At 40.2% G+C, this 12,919-nt stretch overlaps 1 long non-coding RNA gene across 1 annotated transcript; it reads left to right on the top strand.

Moving 5' to 3' along the window:
• Positions 1–8,726: 8,726 nt before the first annotated feature.
• Positions 8,727–11,759, top strand: LOC123085973 (uncharacterized). Its single transcript, XR_006440202.1, has 2 exons — positions 8,727–10,344; positions 11,406–11,759. It is a non-coding gene; the product is annotated as an uncharacterized lncRNA (long non-coding RNA).
• The last annotated feature ends 1,160 nt before the right edge of the window (positions 11,760–12,919 follow it).

Here is a 12,919-nt window from a genome sequence, read left to right as displayed (position 1 = left end):
CGTGGGACGTCATCGAGCTGAACGTGTGCTGAACTCGGAGGTGCCGTGTGTTCGGTACTTTGATCGGTCGGATCGTGAAGACGTTCGACTACATCAACCGCATTCTCGTAACGCTTCCGCTTACGGTCTACGAGGGTACGTGGACGATACTCTTCCCTCTCGTTGCTATGCATCACCATGTCTTGCATGTGTGTAGGAATTTTTTTGAAATTACTATGTTCCCCAACACTTTCTTGCAATGGGAGAAGTGCTTAGTTTTGGGTTCAATCATGCGGTGTCCTTTCCCAGGGACAACAGGGGCAGCAAGGCACGTATTGTATTGTTGCCATCAAGGATAAAAAGATGGGGTTTATATCATATTTCTTGAGTTTATCCCTCTACATCATGTCATCTTGTCTAATGCGTTACTCTGTTCTTATGAACTTAAAACTCTAGATGCATGCTGGATAGCGGTCGATGTGTGGAGTAATAGTAGTAGATGCAGAATCGTTTTGGTCTACTTGACACGGACGTGATGCCTATGTTCACGATCATGCCTAGATATCATCATAACTATGCGCTTTTCTATCAATTGCTCGGTAGTAATTTGTTCACCCACCATAATATATGCTATCTTGAGAGAAGCCACTAGTGAAACCTATGGCCCCCGGGTCTACTTTACATCATATAAGTTTCCGATCTACAATTCTAGTTTACTATTTATTTTGCAATCTTTATTTTCCAATCTATATACAAAAAAATACCAAAAATATTTATCTTATTATCTCTATCAGATCTCACTTTTGCAAGTGGCCGTGAACGTATTGACAACACCTTTATCGCGTTGGTTGCAAGGTTTTTATTTGTTTGTGCAGGTACTAGGCGACTTGCGTGTAGTCTCCTACTGGATTGATACCTTAGTTCTCAAAAACTAAGGGAAATACTTACACTACTTTGCTACATCATCCTTTCCTCTTCAAGAGAAAACCAACACATTCTCAAGAGGTAGCACCCGTACGTCCAATCTTAGGAGTTTGGCCATCATCTATTGGTGCCATACCGAAATCACTCATGATTGCAAGCAAATGATAGATCTAACAAGAAACGACAGACGGAAAAAGAGGGGCGAATAAAATGGCAAATTTTTGTGAAATGGGGGATAGAAAAATGAGAGGCAAATGTCGAATAATGTAAATTGCGAGGAGATGCGATTTTTGATTAGGAACCTAGTATATGTTGAAGATCCTCCCCGGCAACGGCGCCAGAAATTCCTTTTGATGTCGCTTGAAGCTACATCGGTATTTCCCCAAAGAGGAAGGGATGATGCAGCACAACGGCGGTAGGTATTTCCCTCATATGTGAAACCTAGGTTATCAAACCAGTAGGAGAACCAAGCAACACAACATACATCAACTACACACAAATAACAACTTCTCGCAACCCGACGTGTTAAAGGGGTTGTCAATCCCTTTCGAGGTACGGCGCCTCAAGATAGGCAAACAAACGTGAGATAAATTTGTAGTAGATTGATAGATCGAACGCCAAATAAAATAAATAAGGATAAATTTCAGAAAGGTATTTTTGTATTTTTCGTTTAGTAGATCTGAAAATAAATGCAAGGGATATTTAGATCGCAAAGGAAAATATATGAGAACGATACCTGGGGGCCGTAGGTTTCACTAGTGGCTTCTCTCGAGAAAAATAGCAAACTGTGGGTGAACAAAGTACTATTGGGAAATTGATAGAACTTCAAATACTCATGACGATATCCATGCAATGATCATTACATAGGCATCACGTCCAAGATTAGTAGACTGACTCCTGCCTGCATCTACTACTATTACTCCACACATCAACCGCTATCCAGCATGCATCTAGTGTATTAAGTTCATGGAGAAATGGAGTAATGTAATAAGAACGATTACATGATGTAGACAAGATCTATCTACGTAGAGATAGACCCCATCGTTTTATCCTTAGTAGAAACGATACATACGTGTCGGTTCCCCTTCTGTCACTGGGATCAAGCACCGTAAGATCGAACCCACTACAAAGCACCTCTTCCCATTGCAAGATAAATAGATCAAGTTGGTCAAACAAAACCAAAATATCGAAGAATAAATACGAGGCTATAAGCAATCATGCATAAAAGAGATCAAATAAACTCAAATACTTTCATGGATATAAAAAGATAGATCTGGTCATAAACTCAAAGTTCATCGATCCCAACAAACACATCGCAAAAAGAGTTACATCACATGGATCTCCAAAAGACCATTGTATTGAGAATCAAGAGAGAGGGGAAGCCATCTAGCTACTAACTACGGATCCGAAGGTCTACAAAGAACTACTCATGCATCATCGGAGAGGCACCAATGGAGGTGGTGAACCCCATCTAAGATGGTGTCTAGATTGGATCTAGTGGTTCTGGACTCTGCGGCGGCTGGATGAATATTTCGTTGACTCCCCTAGTGTTTTGGGAATATTGCGGTATTTATAGAGCAAAGAGGCGGTCCAGGGGCACCCGACGTGGGCACAACCCACCAGGGCGCGCCTAGGCCTCCTGGCGCGCCCTAGTGGGTTGTGCTCTCCTCAGAGCACCCCCAGGTGCAGCGAGGGCCCATTATGTTCCTTCTAGTCCAAAAAATCTCCATAAAGTTTTGTTGCGTTTGGACTCCATTTGGTTTTGATTTTCTGCGATGTAAAAAATATGGGAAAAAATAGCAACTGGTACTTGGCACTGTGTCAATAGGTTAGTACCAAAACATGATATAAAATTACTATAATATGATTATAAAACATCCAAGATTGATAATATAACAGCATGGAACAATCAAAAATTATAGATACGTTGGAGACGTATCAGGGAGAGTGCGTTGAAGAGGAAATGTGAGGAGGCACAGAAGAAGCGTCTCGAGGATTTTGAAGAAAGAACCTTGAAACTTTGAGCATTTGAAGCTAAAAAGAAAGAACGGGAGAACAAGATATTCCTGGAGAGGGTGGTTAAGGAGGCTCACCGCATAAGGAAAAGGGAGGAGGAAGAGGAAGAAGAGAGGAATAAGAAGAAGGGAAAGGGGCCTTGCTCTACGCAATAGAGCTATGTCATCTTCAATTGGCTTGTGGACTATGACCGTGTTATCCTCTAAAGTATGCTCTTCGATTTGGTTGTGAACTACTATGTATTTTGGAATCCTCCTTGATTTGGTTGTGAACTACTATGTGTCGTGAAGTATTATGTATTTCCTCCTCGATTTGGTGGTATGAACTACTCTTCTATTTGAAGTAATATGTGTCATGAACTATGTATTTTGGAATCCTCCTTGATTTGGTTGTATGAACTACTCCTCTATTTGAAGTAATATATGTTATGAACTACTCTGTTTTGGTCTAGACACTTGTCCACATGTGCAACGCTTAAGTGCCAAACACTTCTGACTTCTCTGCCAAAAATTTCGCTAAGTCCAAGTGTGGCGCCTAGCACGGAGCTGCCACGCTGGACAGAAGTGCAACGCCTTTGTGCTAAACGCTGCACAGTAGGATGTGGCGCCTCCGTGTCAGGTGCCACTCAGAAAGGTCAGCTGGGTGAAATTTTTTTAGAGATAATTAATTTTGTGAATTGATTTCTTCCACATGTCGAAATTGTCAAACTTTCCTTCAAAGTTCTATTTTTGGCTACTATCAGCAGAACACCATGCATGAGCTTTTTGGACTAGCAAGTACACTAGACGGTACGAGGTTGTTGTAGCGTGTCACTATTGATTCAAAAGGCACCGACCAAATCACAACTTTTCGTTTGTGGATGACAGTTCCAAGCGATACGTGAGGCTTGGAATAGCTTGATCCCAAACTGCCAATTTTGTACAGACTCCGCAATTGCCCGTGCGTTGCAATGGGAGGAAAAAACCACACACCCATGCTCCGTGCTTCGCTATTAACTAAACAACAATTGCGATAAACGAAGTGGCTAAATAATATTGCCCTAGCACGTAAATATCTTGTGTTTTGGCACCAATGATTGACTATGCACTCGTATGAACCGGGATCACTTGGAGACAAATTATTATATATATATTTCACTGGATTTGTAAGCATATATGTTTTCGCCATGTATGCCCTAACATGTGTATATATGTTAGTCTAACATTGTTTATTCCTGATCCATGTATGTATGGTGTTTGTTCTTTTTCAGTTTTCTCGTTCTAGTAGCCAGTCAAATTCAACTTTTTTCCGAGACAATTCAAATTCAACCTTAAAACGAAAGTGTGTGCATAGTTCGCAGAACAAACACATGTGTGCACACTAATATGTCAGTGTGATGGTAATGTCAAAAAAAGAACACGTCAGCGTGATTGACCGAAGATTTTTTTGGGTGCCTAGAGGATCCAAAGTATCTCGCAAAAAAATCCAAACTACTAAAAATAGGAAAATATGCATGCTCTAAAAAAGCTAGTTTAACACCTCGGCTGGTCTGGAAGAAACCATCAACCACGTTGCTAGTGCTCCTCCAGCCTGTATGGAACTCATCGCTCGGGCCTTCTCGCACAGCCTTATCTCAAGGCTCTCTCCGGCAGTTATCCACATCCCGACTCTGGGACACGCCGCCGCTGTCGCCTGAAATCCGCCAGGATCCCGATTCATGGCACTGGCTACAACACACTTGCTCAACCACCGGGAATCCCAACACCGGCCTTGATGGGCTCCTATGCAGAGGAGCTAGCTCCGACCTTGCGCTTCAAGCACGGACGACCGTGCAGTTCCAACCGACCACACCATCATTTGGGCGGCCATGCTCATTCCTTTTTTCTGTATGTTGCCCTTGGACCTTTTTTCTGTATTCTTCGGATTGGCCCTCTCCCCTTCCTTTTTTGGATTTCATTCTCCTCTCTCCTCTTTGATTGTTTTGACCATCCTCACCGGGCTAGGGTCTGCTTTAGCATTTTTCAATTGGTGTTGCATGGCATGTTTCTTCATTTCTTTAGGATAAAGATGGCCCATATCTCATCCTCTTTTGCTGGCTTGTTGATTCTCGCAACTCTGAAGTATATAAGTTGCTAGGGTTGGATGTAAAAGGGAAAGGTGGGACTATTAATTGTAATATGAAATTTGAGCGTAGACATAAGTAAAATATGTTTGCTACAGTCATAAGGGAGGGGACGACCCATAACAAAAATTATGGCCCATTATTAATTGCAAAGCTGCAAACAATATACGGGACCGGACGGGCGAGGACGAAAATTATGGCAGCGAGGACGACGAACGAAACTAACGGATGGATATTAGGGGGGAAGAAGTGGTAATCCCATTATTAGTAGGTATAGAGCCAGTCAAATTCAACTTTTTTTTCTGAGACGATTCAAATGCAACCTTAAAATGAAAGTGTGTGCATAGTTTGCAGAACAAACACATGTGTGCACACTAATACATCAGCATGATGGTTCTGTCAAGAAAAGAACACGCCCGCGTGATTGACCGGAGATTTTTATGGGTGCCTAGAGCATCCAAAGTATCTCACAAAAAAATACAAACTACTAAAAATAGGAAAATATGCATACCCTAAAAATAGCTAGCTTAACACGTCGGCTGGTCTGGAAGAACCAGCAGCCACGTTGCTAGCGCTCCTCCAGCCTGTATGGACCTCCACCCGCTCAACCACCGGGAATCCCAACCCCAGCCTTGATGGGCTCCTTTTTTGGATTTCATTCGCCTCTCTCCTGTTTGATTGTTCTGACCATCCTCACGGGGCTAGGGTCTGCTTTAGCATTTTTCAATTGATGATGCATGGCATCTTTCTTCATTTCTTTAGGATAAAGATGACCCATATCTCATCCTCTTTTGCTGGCTTGTTGATTCTCGCAACTCTAAAGTATATAAGTTGCTAGGGTTGGATGTAAAAGGGCAAGGTGGACAACGCAGGCATAAGAAAAATCTGTTTGCTACAATCGTAAGAGAGGGGACGGCCCATAACAAAATTTTTGGCCCATTATTAATTACAAAGCTGCAAACAACATACGGGACCGGACGGGCGAGGACGAAAATTATGGCAACGAGGAAGACGAATGAAACTAATGGACGGATATTAGGGGGGAAGAAGTTGTAATCCCATTATTAGTATATACTAGCATAAAGGCCCGTGCGTTGCAACGGGAGAAAAAAAAATTCTCTCATATCTTTAGCTGGGTCAGTTGGACAAACTGTGTGTGGCCGATTGGCAGGCTATGAGATCGAACCATCCCATCAACAATTTTATTTTTGCCAGCTCTCCGGAACTGCGCAACAGTGCACTGCCGGATGGGCTTCCTCCGTTGGGCCAAAACGGGTGGCAAGTAACGAAACCAAATAGCGTATGTGAAATTAATTGAAACGAGACCAAACGAAGCGGGATGAAACCAAGAATGTCACTTCCCTTTAATAGTAGGTATAGATATATATATAATATATATATATATATATATATATATATATATTATAATATACTAGCAAAAAAACACGTGCGTTGCAACGGAAAGAAAATAACACACGTTCTTAACCCAATAACCATGACTCAAGACCTTAATAGGCCCGCGTCTTTTAGTTTCACATGGCATCACATTTGTATTTCCTCTATACTCACACACTCGCTCGAAAAAAAAGCCCATGCATTGCAACGGGAAAGAAAATAACACACACTCTTAACCCAATAACCATGACTCAAGACATTAATAGGCCCACATCTTTTAGTTTCACATGGCATCACATTTGTATTGCCGACAGTGACCTCTGTGCTCACACAATGAAAACACGTTTGAATGTGGTTAGTCTTAATGTCTCTCTTTTTTACGCGCGCGCACGTGCGCACGCTCGCTTGAAATAAGATAAAAATTATGTTGTTTTTTTCCCGCAAGGTTTTTCATAGTTGTGTATTCATGGTTCTCGATGTTTTTTTTCTCTCACTCTGGTTTTAATAGATGTTTATTTGCAATTTGAATCACCGACGGTACAAAAAAAACAAATCATACACTATATATTAAGTTTGCACCAAAAATTATATTTTAGCAATATTTAGCAGCTAAAAATAACTTCATATTTAGATTCTACATATTTTTCTAATCAAGTTTCATATATAACATGTTAAAATTTAAGTTACGGTTTAAAAGATATGAATAATCTTATTTTACATAAACTGTAGATTGATTATGTCAAGGGGTTTTCTGTTAAAACTACAAAAACGTTTCTGCTGACTTAAATATGGACGGCGGGTTGATTGTCTAAAACGTCAGGGGGTTTTCTGAGAAAATGAGAAATACGGTTCGGTTATAACTTAAACGTGTATTGCGGGTTGATTTACAGAAAACCGAGGGGTTTATTTGTAAAATGGCGTGACGGACGACCAGAAACAATATGTGCTTTATTAGTAGGTAAGATAAGATAAGATATAATATAGTATAATCTTGACCTACTAATACTACTTACTAATAAAGCGGCTATCGTTTCTGATCGTCCGTCATTAAAATTACCCTCTAAGTTGATTAAAATTACCCACCAATGCCACTCGTAAGTGGAAAAACGACTCATTTTTTCGGACAAAAACGACACCTCTTTCGTTGTTTTATACGGGAGCGACGAGTAGAGGTCACAAAACGAGGAGCAACGGAGTGGTTGGCCGATTGCTCTTTTAGCGGCGATACCAGGGTTCGATCCCCAACTTCCACAATTTTTATCTTTCTTTTCTCACACATGTCCTACGCGTTCATGGGCCGGCCCATGTGTGGGGCTTCACTCCCCTGAGTTTTTTCATTTTACTTTTTTGTCTTTTCTTTTCTCATTCTATTTTCTTTCTTCTTTCATCTTTAAATTAATTCTGGATTTTAATATTCTAAAAGTTGCGAGTTTTCAAAAGAAAAAGAAATAAGTCTGATAAAAACATAAAATGTATGTGAATTCAAACATGTTTAGAAAATCATTAAAAGTTTGCATATTCAAAAAATGTTGGTGGTTTTGCAAAACTGTTTGCAAAATTATAAAAAAATCACAATTTTTAAAAAATGGTCGGGAAATAAAATCATGTTCATGATTTGAAAAAATGAATGTGTATTCAAAACATATTCGGGAATCTGAAAAAAAATGTCCATGAAATTTTAGAAAATGTTCACAATAATAATAATAAATAGTTGTTTTTTTAATCTTGTTCCCCAATTTAAAAGATGTTCATCGATTCAAAAAATGTTTGTAGAGTCAAAAAATGTTAATGAATACGAAACCGGTTCATACATTCAAAAAAAAATTGTAAACAAAACTAATGTTCATGATTTTTTTGAGAAAATAAAAAATAAAAAAATGGTTGTCATTTCAAAAAACTGTTCACTGATTCAAAAGTATTTTATGTCTATGATTTGGTTAATCTTTCGAAAGTCTTTATATGTCTTGGCGTTGGGAGTAGCTTGTTTTTAAAGTTTTAAATGTTCCCTTGCGCAACATAGTGACAAATGTGGCATGCACTGGCAAACTCATAGCCTTGGGATTTACCACGTCGAGTGCATTGTGATCACGTGAACATCGCGACCATCATCGGCTAGGGTGAGAAAAAAATGGCAATATGGTGAACCACTATGTGAAAATAGAGTACGCTCATATATCAGGATATTGAGTAATACTTATTTGGTTACCCATAATTTTTTGTCTCCCATTACAACGCACGAGCATAATTGCTAGTATAATATATATAGGTAAGGTAATAGATAATAAGTATAGTTACTAAGCTCCCAGGAAATCCTCGTCTCCGGTGCGTCGAGGCTTTTTTCGGTCGTGACCTCGAGAGGAATCCTGGAGCCTGTAAGGCATGCCTATGTGTTGTGGATCCTTAAACATTAAGTCGGTTTCCTGGCACGACCACCTTCGCCCTAGTCTACGCATCCAAGCCCCAGGACTCTCTCCTCTCTCTCTTTCGAATTTTTCTCTCCGTCTTGCTAGGCAACCGACCGTCGGCGGCCTCGCTCGGGTCGCAGTGTTGCCCTCCTAATTTGCTTGCCCAGCCATGTCTCTGCTTGCTGGTGCCCCCATCCCGCTCAGGGAGCAACCCTGATGATCTCCCTGTCCCCTTTCCCTCAGATCTGGACAGGGCCCCAGTTCTTTCACGGATTTGGAGGGGTATATGAGTCGAGTGGCAGGATCGGAGACAAGGCCAAAGAGAGGTTCTGGTCAGCCTAGGCGGAAGCTTCGACAATGGAAGGCCGATTTTGGTGTTGGGGTATTCCCTATATCTGTCTCCCTGATGTTGTGATGGCGGCGCAAGTCTGGTCATTGGGGAGGAGAGGCTAGGATGTCACAGATGGATGGAAGAGGCGACAGAAGTAGGTGCTCTGTTTCTTTCTCTTTTCTTTACCAATGCAGCGATGGGTTCTTCCGTATGAATACACAAAGATACCCTGTTTTGTGCTATTTAGTTAAGTGGGGGTTCCGTACGATTTGTGATGAGTTTTGGATTGAGGTCATTTGAGCTGGCCACTCCCTAGCCCCTAGGATGTGCTCCAAAGATAATTTACTACAGTCGCCATGCTCATGTTAATATTTCTGCAATTTCATTACATAGCAGTCCAGATCAGAATAAATAGAAGACATTATAGTTGTACTATTGCAGTCAGATTCATGGTCCTCTAAATGTTTTTTAATCATATACTCTAATAGAAGCGGTATTGTGGTGCATATAAACTACCAAAATATAATTCAAACAGATTTTATCTTGCTTCGTGTTAAAAAAAATTAGGGACTATGTCAATGTCAGATAATCTCTTTGAGGAATTTTTTTTGTTTCGAGAATCAACAACCAACAAATCCAGGCCCCCGGCGAGCATTCCTTTTTTAATGTCTTCGGCCCTTTTTTTAGGTTTAATTTTTTGCGATGTTGAACATTATTTGGAACCCTTAGTGATTTCATGATGAAATGCAAAACTGCGTTGAATCCTTCAGTTTTAGGCTTTAATAATATTTAGGATCACACTTCATTTTAGGCTTTAATAAGATATAGGATCACACTGCGAAGAAAGTTCAATCATTGTCCTTTTATTTGTTTAGTACTTTGCATTGTATGTATGTATGGATCTGTGGGTGTGGGCTTAATCAATTCTCTTCCATGTTTTGTTTTGTCATCCTAAGATAGATTCGTGCTGACTGGAATTTGATAGATTTTTCCAATCATTTCTGGATCATCAAACTTGCACAAGTACAACATGGGATCCAAAGAAAGAATGATACATTGGCTAACTTATGTGAACCAGAGGATTGATTGATTTGGCCATCAGGGCTTGGATTTCTTCCTACAGGTTTTGTGAACTCCGTTGTGACTTGCAAGACACCACTACCAAGCATATATTAGTTGTGACTTGGAAGCATGTATGTGAGGGTCTTCTTTCTGGTTCAGTTTTTTTACTCGGTCTGCAAGGATTTCATTTGGTTCCTTAATCCCTTCATCCAGGTTTCGTGAACTCTGTCTGAAAAGGGAGTTCAAGTACAATTTCAATTCAGGCATAGCCGATACAAATTTCTTCTTTCTCTGGTACTTTATCACTGTTAGCCGAATTCAGAACCCCATAGTATGACAAATTACATGATATTTTTTGTAATATTTTCCCAATAGAACTATAAGGAAAAATACACCAAAATACGTCCAAGTAATCTTGTTTGACAATAGTAGAGTTGTGCAGATTTGTTGCGGTACGATACATATGATTTGAGTATAGATATGCTCATCAATATTTTGGACCAAGCATAGTTAGTGTATTTCGGTTCTGTTCTTTTATCCTTAACGCATGATAGATACTAAGTTTTGCATCACCTAAGTTTAGTACAGACTCAGGTTAAGGTTCTTCCCAAGTCAATAATTTGTTGATAGAAAGAACAGTAATGCGACGATCTAGGAAGTTTCTAGACATCTGTAGTTCTTTCTTAGGGGATCTCTCTCAAAGTTTTATTTCCACATTACATATGTAATGTTGAACATCATATAGGCAGTTTGATGGTGTGGTACTAAGTCTACGAACTCGGAGAGCTCAGATGTACATCACTCTGAGCTCACGAGAATGATGGATGATTACGATGATTTGATTCAAGCTCACTGTTAATTGTGGCGACTGGACTACAAAGTGCAAACACTTGGTAAAAAGGTTTACCTTGAAAATCCCTTACTTTAGTGGTAATTGTGCAGTGTAGTAGTGTCTCCATTGGATAATTATGTCATCGTAATATCCATCTGGTAAGGTAATTATCCATCGAGGCAGGGTGAGTCCATTGTATGTGGTGTGCAATGTAGTAGTGTCTCCATTGGATAATTTTGTCATCATAACACTTATAACTACACCCTGTCTTAGCCTCATGATTTCAGAACAAGTTGTGGCTTTATGTAGCAGCCATCCATTACAAGTTTTAATGATAAGCTGTTTTCTCTATACATATAGGTGAAATTGAGCACTTCTACATGGTTGTTGGTTTCCTTTTTTTCTACCACAACCAGCTGGCCAATCATCTTGTTTCTTCAGTGCCTCTTCGATAGTGCCCCTTCACCTTGGTCGTTCCTGCTTCTTTCTGGAACCTATGATGGAGGGGGGTCATGGTAAAAGTTCTACCACTCATATTTGTTCTACCTCAACCTGGTGTTGTTATTGTTGGTGGTAGCTCTTGATTTTACCAGCCTATGATAGGAAAATAAAATTGCTTCTGTTACATCCCCAGTTTATTTAGTGCCATCTTACATACCAGAATTAAATATTGAGGTTTCACATCATTAATGGATTAGCCTAATGATTTCAGAACTTGGAATCATTCGTACATTGAGGTTGCACATCCAAACCTGAAAGTATCACTAGAATGAATGAACTGCTAGCATCCAGTGCATGAGAATCTGAGATTTATTTTGTTGGCATGACGTTTTAGAGAGCAGTTGTCATTAACTTTGATTGTACACCTCTTCTGGTTTCCTCCTCTTGAATGCCCATTTGGGTTCTTATGATGAAAGAGGTTTTGTCTAGTACTAAAGATCTTAGTTTTGATTTGAGTGATTTCAACTTTCATTATAGACAGTGATGAGAATTGTCTTCAAGAAGGGTTTGATTGGATGATCTCAAGTCGCCTCTCTTATAAATGATTCGAATATGTCTCTGGTTAGGAACTAAGCAATGCATGGAAACTGAGTGGTTCATGGGAAACTACTTCAATAGGTATTAAACTCCATCACACATAAATGGAGAGAAGAAAGGTTTTATCAAGTTTTAGCATTCCCCTTACATTACTTTCTTAATAGGTAGCTCATAAATTGTAACACCCATGATGCGGCTATATCTTCCACGTGTCGAGGCACGATTTAGAGGCATAACCACATGGTGGTTTAGTCGCAAGAGGGGTAATCTTCACACAATCCCATGTACTGAATAAGAAAGGGATAAAGAGTTGGTTTACAATTGCCACTTCACACAAATAACAAGTTAAACATACATCATCTAGAGTACAATCAAGGTCCGATTACGGAACCAAAATAAAAGAAGGCAACCCCAAATGCTAGATCATCGATGAGGGAGTCCTGGATTAGGGGGTGTCCGGATGGCCGGATTATACCTTCAGCCGGACTCCTGGACTATGAAGATACAAGATTGAAGACTTCGTCCCGTGTCCGGAAGGGACTTTCCTTGGCGCGGAAGGCAAGCTTGGCGATACGGATATGTAGATCTCCTACCATTGTAACCGACTTTGTGTAACCCTAACCCTCTCCGGTGTTTATATAAACCGGAGGGTTTTAGTCCGTAGGACAATATGCAGAACAACAATCATACCATAGGCTAACTTCTAGGGTTTAGTGTAACACCCTCGATGCGACTATAGCTCCCACGTGTCGAGGCACGACTTAGAGACATAATCGCATTGAAGGCATATGTCGCAAATTAGGCAATCTTCACAACATCCCATGTAATAATAATAA

Source organism: Triticum aestivum, chromosome 4A, assembly GCF_018294505.1.
Source record: "Triticum aestivum cultivar Chinese Spring chromosome 4A, IWGSC CS RefSeq v2.1, whole genome shotgun sequence".
In the NCBI taxonomy this organism is placed as follows: domain Eukaryota; kingdom Viridiplantae; phylum Streptophyta; class Magnoliopsida; order Poales; family Poaceae; genus Triticum; species Triticum aestivum.
Note: the sequence above shows the minus strand (reverse complement) of the source record. Positions and strands in the feature narration are given on the sequence as shown.